The sequence below is a fragment of the Neolamprologus multifasciatus genome, chromosome 19 (assembly GCF_963576455.1).
Source record: "Neolamprologus multifasciatus chromosome 19, fNeoMul1.2, whole genome shotgun sequence".
NCBI classification, from domain to species: domain Eukaryota; kingdom Metazoa; phylum Chordata; class Actinopteri; order Cichliformes; family Cichlidae; genus Neolamprologus; species Neolamprologus multifasciatus.
Genome location: NC_140457.1, coordinates 2,410,271 through 2,423,948, shown reverse-complemented (window position 1 = coordinate 2,423,948; position 13,678 = coordinate 2,410,271). Strand labels below are relative to the sequence as shown.

General features: G+C 44.3%; 2 protein-coding genes across 3 annotated transcripts in view; both read left to right on the top strand.

Moving 5' to 3' along the window:
- scaf8 (SR-related CTD-associated factor 8) overlaps nt 1–8,463 on the top strand; it is a 52,654-nt gene extending 44,191 nt beyond the window's left edge. The window contains exon 21 of the mRNA XM_085144190.1: nt 2,021–8,463. The gene's annotated coding sequence lies outside the window, so the exon portion shown is untranslated. The remainder of the gene's footprint in view (nt 1–2,020) is intronic.
- tiam2a (TIAM Rac1 associated GEF 2a) overlaps nt 1–13,678 on the top strand; it is a 94,174-nt gene that overhangs the window by 21,569 nt on the left and 58,927 nt on the right. The window contains exon 1 of one of the 2 annotated variants that reach the window (XM_085144185.1): nt 4,867–4,996. The exons of the other annotated variant lie outside the window; for it this stretch is intronic. The gene's annotated coding sequence lies outside the window, so the exon portion shown is untranslated. Of the gene's footprint in view, nt 1–4,866; nt 4,997–13,678 lie in introns of those variants that run through there. 2 annotated transcript variants of the gene reach the window in all.

The following is a 13,678-nucleotide window of genomic DNA, read 5'->3' as shown; positions in this document are numbered from 1 at the left end:
AACTCCCGATTGGCTGATTCCTTTCTTAGTGTTTTATTTTTGTTGCTGCTCATCTGACGCCACTGTGGGTATTTACCATAACTAGTCATGTGAGTTGTGATGTGCACGAATAACATCAGTTGTGAAATAGTGTCAGGAGGTTTTCTTATCTTCATGCTATAATAAGCTGTAAGCTTTTGAAGCAGTTTATGGGCTTTTTTGTAGCTGATTGTGTTGTTTTTTACATCGTATCGTAACCAATCACAGCATGATTCTCTCGTGCATTTCGTACGTGTGCAGAATCCGTAATCATTTCAATGATGACTGATGGATAACATAATGCTGTCTTAATAATCCCCGCTTCAAAGCTCTGGGAGTTGTGGATATCCTTTAACAACTTCACTGCACTTACCTTGAAGTGATTCATTTTGCAGATGGTAATGAGTGCAAGTATAGATGGATGGAGGCAGGCAATCAACCACAGAAAGAAAACTATGCTTTCCCTGAGGCAGTTTTAGGGATTTTGTATGTGATGACACTCTGCAAACTAACATGGATTATATCCTTTTTTTAAAAACTGGGTTAACAAGAACCGTTTTATGACTTTTTGTTGTTATGCTGGCTTCAGGTGCCGACACTTAGCTCTATACTTATCTTACAGTCCCATCCTGTTCGTCACACGGCCGTCTCAATCTTTTCTCACACGCAGCCAAACAAAAGAGTAATTCAGCTCATCACTCTGTAGGAGCCTCGTGACAGTTTCTTCACCTACAACTCAAGCGATGAGCAAACACATCCAGCTCCCCTCACTGCTCGGTAATGAACGATCGTGCTGCAGACGGGCAGTCAGACAAACACATGATGCGATGTGTGGATGACACGTCTGTCAAATATGTCGCTTCCCACGCCGCTCTCCATGCAGCTTTATATAAAAAACAGTATATATATTCATCATCTTCAGCCCTGACACATATCTTGCAGGTCCACAGTTTGAAAAGCATTTTAAAAGATGCTCGACTCAAAAAAAAATAGAATTACACTAAAAGAACTGAGGGTTTAATGTAATACTAATGTAAGTGCATGTAAATCAGGGGCTTTAAGTGCTGTGTCTGTCCTTTAAAGACCCTAATAACATTGCTGCAAAAGGGTGGCCGCTGTGACACACTTTGCTCGTCTAAGCCATTGATTTCTCATTAGTTAGGCCCTCAGGAGTCTACAAGCTATCACTTGGATCAGCCCTGTTGTATTCAATTAAAAGCCTTTCCAACTCACCCTGGCTTTTTTCTACCTTATCTTTAAGCGCATATTGTGTGAGCTACTGCCATGGCCTCTTTTATTTTAGCTGCCATATTTAGAAACAAGTAAGGAGTTGTTTCAGGGTGTGGCGGTGGTGGCTGTGATTATAGCCCTCCCTTTGTCTCACATGCACCTTATGACATCTCCTTCTTTGTGTTCGTGAATGCAACCGTGTTCCCAGCACCTTCTGCCTAACACTGCCAGCCTTTCAGACAGCTCTATGAGCAAACCATTAGGGCTCACATCTCAAATCAGTTTGGTAATTACACGTGGACGCTGAACAGGCCGGCTCTCACATCTCAGCACCTCATATAGTGGTAATAATGGCCAGATCACAGCCTACAAAAGGCAGCTATGAGAAGGGTGTGAGCATCAGTCATCGGGGACTCTGCAGCCCCCTCCCTGCGTCTCACGTACAGTAACACACACTCGCATAGAAATGCACGGACTGCGACGATCCTATTAGAGAAGCCGTAATGGCAGAACAAAGCGATGACAGTCGGAATAGCTGGACCGGAGGTGTTGAGAAGCCTCATTTAAGAGGCGAGGAAGGAGGGACCGAGGTGTGGATGTGTGTCACTATGTGGAAGCCCACATCGAGCTGTTTTATTGCGTCAGCGTAAAAATGAGACGTTTCTGGCTGAGCTCAATGCTTTCTGCTCCCCGTTGTGTTTTAAAGCAATAAACTGACAATACCAATATTTCATTTCACCGGCCCTGTCCTCACTGCTCGGTGTGTTCGCAGGAGAGGCAAAGTCAGGACCGTCGTCTTGTGCCAGGCTGACAAACACAGAGGGGATGATGGGCGGCAGGATGACCGTCAGAGCCAATTACGTTTAATGAGATGTGGAGTGACCAGAGCTCCCGAACGCTGCCAGATGACACAGGGAGCGTCCGAATGTATCCAGGATTCTGCCCTGGAAACATTGTGTGCTGGGATCGGTGGCGTGTCACTGGTTGCCCAGTTGATTATTGCACTAAAATAAAAAGATGTGAATCAGTTCAAACGCAACAAGTTCCATTTGTAATGATTCACATTCCCTAACAAGCTAATTTGTCTCTGAAATCCTTTGATACTCCTGCAGATGCATATTAAGATATGTTGATTTCACAACAACATGCTTGGTTAACTGGAGCTAAAATCCCCAAGGCTGTGTATATCCAACCAAGGGGGATGAAAGGCTGCTTGTTGTGATGACAGATGCTGATCCGACTGTGATGAAAGGAGTAGAAATATTGTATCTGCCTCTACGACAGGCTCTGTGGCCACAGCTGATATGCAGACTGGACTGGGCAGGCTGGGCTGGCACACCCGGCCAAAGAGCCACGTCATGAAACTCAAGCTTTGTGCCAGTTGCGAGGGAGTTTTAAGGAAGTAAGGCCGTGACGGTCGTGTTATCAGTAATCTGAGACATCTCGACAAAGAAGGGTAGAAAGAAAATGGAACAAAGGACTTAAATTTAGTCCAAGAGATAGAGCGACAGTGGCAGCTACCGCATACTTTCTGAGTTCCTGAGGAAAACCAACCTGTTCCCTATCACACTGCTTATCAGTTCATCAGCCCACGTGACAGTCAGGGTTGTCACTGTTATGTAAAACATGCCCTGTTCACCTTTTCCAAGGCAGGACATGCTTCAGGTGAAGGACTGTTGTGGAGAAAAGGCTTTAAACTCAAGAAAGTTTCGTTAATGCTGGATTGAACCTTTGCAGAATGATTGAAGAGTTCAGAGGAAAGAGTGAAATGTCCTGCCTGTTCTGACTGTGGTCATAAATGCAGATGGAAACAAATCGTTTGGTGTCAGTGACCCAATCAGTGCGATTCATATCAGGATGATTCTCACACCGATTGCCTCCCATACCTCATCTTATATAATAACTAACTAACAGCCCATAAGTTAACTTTAAAATATAGTCTACACATTTAATGGCTATTTACATTAAATCTATAATTGTATACGTTTAACTGCAGTATCAATTTCTTCACCTGAAGCCCCGACGAGCCCTCGGCCCCCTTACATCAACGTTATTCTCAGCTTTCTATGTGTAATTAAATACTACTTTTAAATCCCGGTAGCTCTGCAACCACATAAGCTAGCGCAATAATTTTTTTTGCATATGAAACCGGAGGAGTTGTACTTACATCTTATGCCATCAGCTTGTCCTCGGTCACAGTTTCCTTCCACATATAGTTTTGCAAAAACTGCATAAAAAGCACTTGCAGCAACAAAAACATAATATTCCAGAAACATGCTTTGCTGATCCGATCAGCTGTTCGTAACACTTCCTACGTCCATCAGCGCGAACTTTCGCATGTCCGCCATGACCTGCCCGAAACCGGAAGTGACGTCATTTTAAGGAAATGTAGTTTTTTACCATCAGGGCCTCATGAGCCTATACTGGTGTTTTTAAAAGTTATGTTTGACTTTATGACTTTCTGTGTGGTTTCTGGGATGCTTAGGACTCATATTGCACTGCTGGAAATAGTTTATTTTGATGCATATGCTGCTTTTTTGCAAATTTGCATTATAATATTTATTTTCGTTTTTCCTGCAGTTTATAAAAATTGGTGTATTTAAAAAATAAAACTATGAAGACACTCAAAATAAATTTAATGTGGTGGGAAACTATTTTGTGCAACTTTTTTGTATTTACAGTTTTGAGGGATAAGCCTCTTAAATTTCTCTAACTAGAAATATATGTTAAAAAAACAAAAACGATTTTCAATTTTTTTGTAGTTTATTCCACTTTTTAGCAATTTATGTAATTACTATGCACTTAATGCAGACATATTATTAAAACTTAGGCTGTAATGGTTGTATTGATGTATATCAACTTGAAATGCTCCCAAAAATGGCTCCACAGCATGTAAAAATATAATATAAGCTCTGGCGGACTTGGTTCTATGGTAGGTCTTAAAGGGTTAAGGAAGAAGATGCTTATAAACACACAGTATAAAATATGATCATTTTCACAGATTATATCCACGACATCCCCAAACTCATTTTAATGTTGGTGCCTCCCTATAATTCAAGGACATATTTCAAATTAAGACGTCTCCTGAAATCTTGGTGCTGACGACGTTTCCTCGCCCGCTGCTTCTTTTTTAAAGTCTTTTGATTGATTGATTTTTTATCTGTGTAGCAGTCACTTCAAATCAAGCTTAGGCTCTAACCCAGGACACCCAAGAAGTTTTTTATTTAACAATCAGAGAACAGCCAGGTTAAATAAAGTTCGGCGTCTTTTTCTCTTTTCAGTCTGGCTACAGGAAGCTAACTGTGGTCACAGGCTGAGCTGTGCTCATGAATAAAGTGTAAAATCTGTCCTTTTGAATAAATGGAAATGAACACTTTTTTTTGAGGACCCTAAAGTCTTTCTTCGCGACCCCTAAAAAGTCCACGAACCACAGTTTGAAACACCTTGGTTCGTCACACGGTTAGATTTCCTTCCACGGTGCTCCATGTTGTAGTCTATTCAAGGCTCTCGGCCATCCCCCCTCTCGATGTCCGTGGGAAGGAGGAGTTTAACCCCACATTGTCTGCGAGGAGTCCGCAGTCTCTTGGCGCTCCGACCCGGGATCGTTTGGCGTGGACACGGAGCGATCGTGGAATTAGCTCCAAGAAACGCAGACTTTTTAATGCAGCGCTGGTATATTAAGAGTTTTCAGAGAGGAGGACGCAGGAGTGCTGCGGGGAATGTGTTTCACGGGTGGAAGCATTAGCCGGTAAGTTGTAGACGAACTTATTCCCAGTCACGCTGTTTTTAATGACGGTTCAGCTTAAACGCGTCTCCCACTCTGCGCGAAAAAGTTTAACAATTTAACAAAGAATTGTCCGGTAAGTGGACCAGTGACGGAGGCAGCGGTGTAATCCGACTGCAGCACGTCCGGTTATCCAGATTTAAAATTTGAATGATTTACAGAGAAATCTGTTTTATTCTGAAGGTTTCTGCCGTCGTGTAATTATTCATGTTGATCTCCCCTTTCTTCCGTCTGTGGATCTGTCACATATTAAAGCCTCCACTGTGGATGTTGTTGGACTTTCTTACCTGGAAAGCAGTAATCGTTAAGTTTTATTGGTGATAAATAAATAGAAGCACCATAAACACAAACTGTGCTTGGACACGATCTAAAAGTCCCACTAAAGGTTTCTGCGTGACTGTTTCATTTACAATAAATCCGAGTGCAGACATGTAGCTGCAGCAGTGTCACAGGCTTTCTCATTTATAGGCAGGGAGATGTGGGTCACACAGGATGTGAATTACCTGCCACTTGCATTGTTTGGGTTTGTGCTGGGGTGGAAGGGCTCTAGCCACATACAGAGGCAACAAAAGGGCCCCGGGACCCCCGGAGCGAAGGGTCAGCCCACAGCAAACAGAGCTTTGGATTAAAGGAGGAAGGGCTGGCATGCCTTTTGGGATGGTCATGGAAACACCCCCAGGAAGGTGTCAGTCTGACTGTCCTCCTACCTTTAAATGCCACAGATGAGAATGAAACAGTGGCTAATGTTTAACCGAGGAGCCGCCTCATTTATCTGTCTGATGGCTTTGGCTGGAGTCTGTCCAGTGTTTTGCAGCGAGACAGATTGGATATGCGCTTGCACTGTAAATGTAAATCATTTACTCCGGTCATTTCTATCCAGGAATTATGCTGAGCCCAACATGCACAGGAGGACAAACTTCAGCAAATGCCTTGTGTTTATTTTTCTGCAGGGGGAACACGCTGCGTGCTCGGTTTATATTGCATCAGGCCTATCAGCCCCCCTGCCTCTTTAATGGACTATCCAGAAATAGTTATTTACTTACATAACTGCGTTGATCTCATGTGTGTTCCCTGTTCTTTTTGAGTGAGATCAGTAAGAATAGCGCCGACCGTGTGCATATTTTGGCCTCTGCGGTTCACATTTTTGCGGCACAGAAGTCCTCCGCCACAAGGAACATATTGTTTTTACTTTTCTGTTTTCCCTGGATTGGAACGGGGTCTTGAACCAGAGCAAAGCTGACCGAGTGCGGCTCTTAATTTAGTGGAAAACATGTGATAGCTTAGCTGGTTCGTTCTGTCCTTCTGCGGCACGAGGGGCGAGTTTCATCTGGCAGGGCCGTCAAAGTTGTTTACGAGTGATAAAAGGGTGAGGCCACGCTGGCTTCTCTTTGGGTGGCTCAGAAACAGCATGACTCTGTGACATAATTACCACTGGAACTGCAGTCAGTGCATCAACAGCTGATGCACTTTGTTGAGTAACGTTGAGAACAGCCGCCTGACTGTCGACTGCTCTCGTCTTCGCTTCTTTTTGATGCTCCGTGTGAAAAGCAGTCTTGGTCGGGAACAAAAACTTGGAAGTGTTTTCCCCTGACTGCGCCTGTCATCATTAATTCTCAACGTGCTCGCGCACTGGCCGAGAAACGCCGATGTTTCATGTCTTCTCCTCTGCACATTTTTCTCCATATAAGGTGCACGGGTAACATCTGTGCTCACTGTCACACGGCGATGAAGGCCGTTCACTGTCTGTAGGTAGAGAGGCCCTGCAGAGGGAAACCACAGGGACTCCACACGAAGGAGACAAAAGGATTTGAAAGGATCACATTTAAATGAGCAAAAACTTGATTTCTTTTCAGCTTCTCGGCACGTTTCTTGATTTCAGTGAAATGCATTTTGAGGTGCAGTCGGCGAGCATAATGGTGGCCTGCGTGCTTCTATTTCTTGCTGCTGTGGTTGAATTTATATTTGGCTTTCAGAGTGTTTGCTGGTAGCCGTTGCCAGCAGTGTCTGGAGTGGTTGCTATAAAAAGCAGGTGATCTAAAAGCTGCTGTTGACAGCATCTTGGCCAAGACTTCTCATTTCATACGGCGCTCACCGAGAGGCTGACCAAAAGACACGCGGCGGGCTTTGACCCCTTCTTGGATTCACGCAGCTACAGGTCGAAGAGCTATCGCGGACACAGCACCGAGGTTATCCTTCTTGGCTTTCAGCGGACGCTTGCACAACAGTAATAACCGAACCCTGTTGGCGCCGAGCCGCCGAGTACTTTGAGTGCTGCATAATTCAGAGATTCTGAATTGAACTTGTTTTGCAGTGGATGCCGGGCTGGTGGTCGCACACGCACAAGCGTGCGTGCATCCACTTTGTGAGATTTGTTCAGTCAGCTTTGTGTATCTGCTCGAACGCAGCATTTCCTGCTTTGCTGCACATACTGAACCTTCAGCCCAGCGGAGCGGCGCACTCATCCAGCTGAGCCGGCCCATTCATGCTCCTCCTCACACCGGCTCCTCTCTTTGAGGAGATTCATTTAATGCATGGGGCTAAACGCAGCTTCATGCTGTCTGGGTCACCTGCTAAAGGCAGGCAGTGAGGTTTCAAATGCAGGCAGGCGTGTAAACAATTGGGCGTAGCTCTTCACGTGTGATTCAGACTTTCATTAACCCCAAAGAAATAACTGTTAGGCTGTTACTACGCTTTTATTGATGGCCTTATATATCACGCAGCGATTGGTGAACACCAGGAAAAAGCTCCCGTGGCGGCAGTTGAGTAGCAGCGTATGTAATTCCTGTAGCTTGTTAGATGGCGTGCAATATTTCAGTCTGGTAATGGTGCCGTTTCAGCATTTTGAAAGCGGACCAAGTGATTTAAAGGCCTTGAATTATAAAAGCAGTAGTTTGTATTGTCTAAATGTGTGAACGATGAAATGAATGACAGTACGGCGGCTACAGAGACCTCAGTCGGACGGCGTGTGATCGTCTTCGCTCAAAGCGTAGCTCTCTGTGTAAACGCTGTTTGAGGTCTGGATTGTAAATTCAGACGTGAAGCAGTCGAGCTGCATCGCGTCTCTACTGTGTACACGAGAGAAGTCTGTGTTTACACGATGTTTGTGTTCAAGATGACGCGTGCTGGCTCATCTGTCAAGCAATCAAAGGCCCAGTTTGTGTGGAAATAACCCACTCTGTCCACACACACACACACTGGCTACAAGCCTGCTTATCCCAATAGAAATTGTGATTGATCTGTCCTACCTCAGTCCAGGAGCCATAAGGTCCCACTTACTATCGGTGCCCTATTGGAAAGGCAAACACAGCTGGTGCTACAGGCTCAACGAGTGCCCGGCGCCGGGATGTTCAGCTGACGCGGTGCGTCTTGCATTGTCCTCCATGATGGATGGAGCAAATTCATTTACAACAGCGTCCCAGCTGCTCAACAGCGGGAGATGTAAACTATTTTTATTTTTGTTGTAAAGAAAACTAAAAAGCCCTCACCTCTTTTTAAATATTTCTTTTATTATTAATTAGTTTTTTATAGTTAATTAAGACAACACATTTCTCATCATACTCGTCTAACAGGTACCCAGCTGCACTTGGATCCTTTCAGAAGATGACAAATGATGAATCTGGGCGATACAAACGTCAGGAATAAAGTTAAGATGCTCATAAATCCATCATCTTGCACACATGGATGCAACTGTATCCAGTAGTCCATTCATCCCAGCCTTACCTTCAGCAGTCAAATATCAATCATCGCGATTGCACAACTGCAGTCTTGCAGGATATTGATGTTGCTTCGCTTCGTTCGCTCGCTCCGGTGAACTGTGCAGAACAGAACATGTCCTTATCTGCACCGTTTCCTGGGCTTTGTGAAACATGCAAAGTGTTTCGAGGGTCTTTGGCAGCCGTTGCATTCATGCTATGTTGAGGAACATTTTCAGGCTCATTAGCACCCCTCTGCCCGTCCAGCCCACTCCCTGCTTAAACAGTCGGCGGTTTGATCTCTGAGATAAGCTCTATTCTTTACTTCTTAGTCTCCAGCCTTTGTCACCTTGGCGTGCGGCCAGTGTAAACACAGACGGGGTCCTGATTGCTTCAGGTAACCAGCAATCCTGACGTCCACTCATGGAACACGCTCAATTAAAGATTCCTCTAAAATCCTGTTTTTCCAAAGAGGTAAAAGTATTTAAATAACCTGTTTCCTGAGCTGATATCATCATCCAGGCTTGTTCGGATCACGGGCCTCGTCGAAGGAAAGGGATGTAGAAGTGAAGGGCTTCATTGTGCCACAATAAGAGCAACGAAACAGAACATTTTATCAGGTTAATGTGAAATTGTGGCTAAATGGTGTAAGACAGGCGTCACATCCTCAACCTAAGCCGAGCGGTGTGTGTGCTTATTTTCTATGGCACCCCTTCTCTACCTCAAACTGTAGTTTAGACACTTGGGTTTCCCTCCCAGAAACTTCCAGCTCCACTTTTCTGTGTTCGGCTTGTGCCAGGACACGATCTGAGCTCGACTGTTACGCAAGAGCCGTTTAATGCAGGGCTGGGCTTCCCTGGCTGCGAGTGACAAACGTACCCACTGCCCGGCTGGCTCTCTGTGACACTCTGGCTCCACAAGAAACCGCCGGGATGGTTTTTCACACCTGATGGCTGCAGGTGCCAAACACCGAGTGGCTTTATCTACCCAGAAAGTACAGACCGTACAGACTGTTAGAGGAGAAACACTGGAGCAGAGGAGCAGGGCCGCTGTTCGCGTATCTTTACGTCCAACAACACAGGATATTTTCTCATGGATGTTTGTGCTACCAAGCATAGTTCTTATCTCACAAGTGCATCCTTGGCAAGTTGACATGCACAAAAGACACAACATTTAGATAAAGTCAAGGTCGGCATTGGCCGGTTCTTCCGTGGTTAGTCATTCAGATTACAGGGTGCGGTTTGCAGTCCAGTGTGTTGTAATATGGGACAGCTGTGCAGATTTAATACACTTCCCTCCCTTAAAGAAGTCGGAGCAGGCGACACTATACACCCTCATTCCTGCAGCTTCACTCATATCACCAAATCCATAAATCTTCCTTTAAAATGTGATGCGGCGACGGAGTCTGATGGAAGGAGGTGTGAAGGGGGTACCTGAGGCTATTACAGGTATTTGACATTAAGGTGTCACTGGAGCTCCGAACCTGCCTGCTGCTCAATCCTGATGTTATTTAAGGTGCTGGAGCAACGAAAGTGAAGCGCCGGGTTTATGGACTTCATGCAGTACACTTTAAATTAGAAAAGACGTCAGACAGCATCAGATAAAGTTGACCCAAAAAACTCTTATAAAAAAAATAACGGGTTAAACATTGTTTGGGAATATTTTTATTTAGTTTTTTACCTAGTTTAACCCTTTAAGACCTACCATAGAACCAAGTCTGCCAGAGCTTATATTATATTTTTACATGCTGTGGAGCCATTTTTGGGAGCATTTCAAGTTGCTATACATCAATACAACCATTACAGCCCAGATTTTAATAATATGTCTGCATTAAGTGCATAGTAATTACATAAATTGCAAAAAAGTGCAATAAACTACAAAAAAATTGAAAATCGTTTTTGTTTTTTAACATATATTTCTAGTTAGAGAAATTTAAGAGGCTTATCCCTCAAAACTGTAAATACAAAAAAGTTGCACAAAATAGTTTCCCACCATAGGAAATTTATTTTGAGTGTCTTCATAGTTTTATTTTTGAAATACACCAATTTTTATACACTGAAGGAAAAACGAAAATAAATATTATAATGCAAATTTGCAAAAAAGCAGCATATGCATCAAAATAAACTATTTCCAGCAGTGCAATATGAGTCCTAAGCATCCCAGAAACCACACAGAAAGTCATAAAGTCAAAGATAACATTTAAAAACACCAGTATAGGCTCATGAGGCCCTGATGGTAAAAAAAAAACTACATTTCCGCAAAAATGATGTCACTTCCGGTTTCGGGCAGGTCATGGCGGACATGCGATAGTTCGCTCTGACGTCTATTCCAACGTAGGAAGTGTTATGAACAGCTGATCGGATCGGCAAAGTGTGTTTCTAGAATATTATGTTTTTGTTGCTGCAAGTGCTTTTTATGCAGTTTTTGCAAAGCTATATGTGGAAGGAAACTGTGACCGAGGACAAGCTGATGGCATAAGATGTAAGTACAACTCCTCCGGTTTCATATGCAAAAAAAATTATTGCGCTAGCTTACGTGGTTGCAGAGCTACCGGGATTTAAAAGTAGTTACGCAAAACAGAGCGTGCTGCTCTGACCGGTTTTAAAGGGTTAAGTGCACTGATTCCACTTTCACACACAGAAACATTAAAGCAAACCTTTGACCTCTGCTGTGAGCCAATCTTGTGGCTCTTTTATGATTTATAATGAACTCACTGGAGGATATTGAAGGGGAAAAAGTCCTTGTGTACAAACTTCTGGAAATCCAGCAGAGCAGCCATGTTTCTTGACTCAATGTTCATATACAGTCCCCACGAATCGGTTTATGCCCAACAATATTTTCATGGACCAGCCTTTAAGGTGTTGCGGATAAATACAACAAAATAAAACCAAAAAAGAAGATTTATTCATAACACACAGGAAAAGACCCAGAGAAACCAGTTAACAATAAAAGTGATAAAAACCCTGAAAACCATACATTTCACACCCGAGCCTCAACTCTTGCGGCCCGGCACCAAACGACCCGGGGGTTGGGGACCGCTGTTCATACGGGGTCTTTTTGATTTGCTCTTAGTTTGGCTCCTCGCCCATGAAGCGTTTGCCTTCGGAGACCCTACCAGGGGCAAATTGGCCTGACAATCGAGCTCTTGGATTACGTGGGTATGCAAACCCTTCCACTGTGGGACATTCATGCATGGGGAGGGTTTATGCCGCTTGGCTAGCGTGACAGAAGAGCTAGACGATCACAGTCTAGCCTGATGCTGGATAAGTGGCTGAAATTGGATGGATGTGTAGCTGGACCTTCATTAGCCGAAGGAGGGCTTTAAGGCAGGTTCTCGGCTTCATGCTTAACCAACTTCCTGTCTTTAAAACATAGAGCTCATTGACCCATCTGTCTCTTAGCTCCAGCTTGTGTTGTGACATTTGCATCAATCTTTCCACTTGTCTTGTTTCAAAAAAGGTAAATAAGCTTTAAGGTCTTGAGTTTCTTGGTGTTTCATTTGCACAGTTTTCAACGCCGCGGAGGGAAAGCAAACTCGAAGCGGTTATTACTCTGCCTCTGTTGAGGCCTTTTGAGTCGGGTTAAAGACACACCGTATGGGCAGAGCAGGAGCTTGTATGGGTTATCTCTGACAACCACTCAAACATCCCAGGTGGGTTGTCGCACTCAGCGGGACCGTTGTTGGCCTTCCTGGATGGATCTGACTGGATCTGACTGTGTGTGTGCTGCAGTTTAGGGGAACGAGTGACTCACAGCTACAGACGATATACAATACACATCCTCTTTATGTGCGTGTGTCTTTGAGAGTATGACTGCTGAAATATGCGAGGCCAGTGTGGTTCCCATGCTATGCAGCAGCCCTTCTGCCCAAATTCTTCTCAGCTGAATAATGAGAAGTCTGTTACTCTGCATAGCTCTCTCAAAGCCTCCAACATCCATGTTGACGGAGTAGCTGCATACGAAGCGCCTGTTGGTTTTCAGCGGCTGTGAGTTTTGATCTCTATCTCACCTGCTTTCATGGTGGGAATCCTGCTTCCAGCATATCAAAAGAACATAAAAAGTCCTTTTTTTTACATCCGCCAAACAGCCTTTTATATCCTCATTGCTATTCCCCTCACATGTGACAGGATCCGGTGTAAAGTGAATGCGTACAGAGGTGAAGTCATTCATTATAAATCATTTCCACTTTGCAGGGTGAAATCATTTATTCACAGTCTCATGAGGTTAGCGATCCAAGGAGCACACCCTGACTGGTGACTAATACGCGGCTGATGTTGTGTCACTCGGCCCGGCGACACGCAGCAGATACTGTTTGGTCTCCAGGTTACTGCGCTTCATCTCGTCTGTCGTTGCAAACAGCTACTCGGAGGCTTCGCTAGCTCAGGTTTTTGTTGGCAGAATAACTTCAAGAACACATCAGTTATTACAGTAATTTTGTCTCTTTAGGCGCTCGCCCTGCTCCTCTGTAGTCATTTTGTGAGCGAGCGGTTTTGTCTCCAGCCCTGCGGTCTGCTCGCCTGGAGAAATCGGCTTCACTGGAAACATTTTTTCTACTAATAACGATCTATTACAGCACATGGGTGCACACTGGCATGCCCGGGCTTAAGCTAATAATAACAACACTGAGAAATGCCAGGAAGTGGGTTTTCCTGACAGTTAAGATGATTGCTGCAGTTCAAGGAGCTGCGAAAGCTGCACTTAGTCATATTGTGTTATTAGCCTCGTGCATCCCTTTTTCCCTCCCCGTCTGTGTGATTCATATATGCATTTGTACTCGATCAAATTTGATTCCAGTAATCGGAAACATATTGTTTTTCATTGTCTTCCACACTCAATTGGCCCTTAAGTAAAACTGAATAGTAAAACAGGCCATTAGTTCGCGGGCAGTGATGATGTGTGGGGGTTGTCTTAAGTGTTCATGTTTAATCCCAGACGTGCCTGCTGCTTTTGCTAA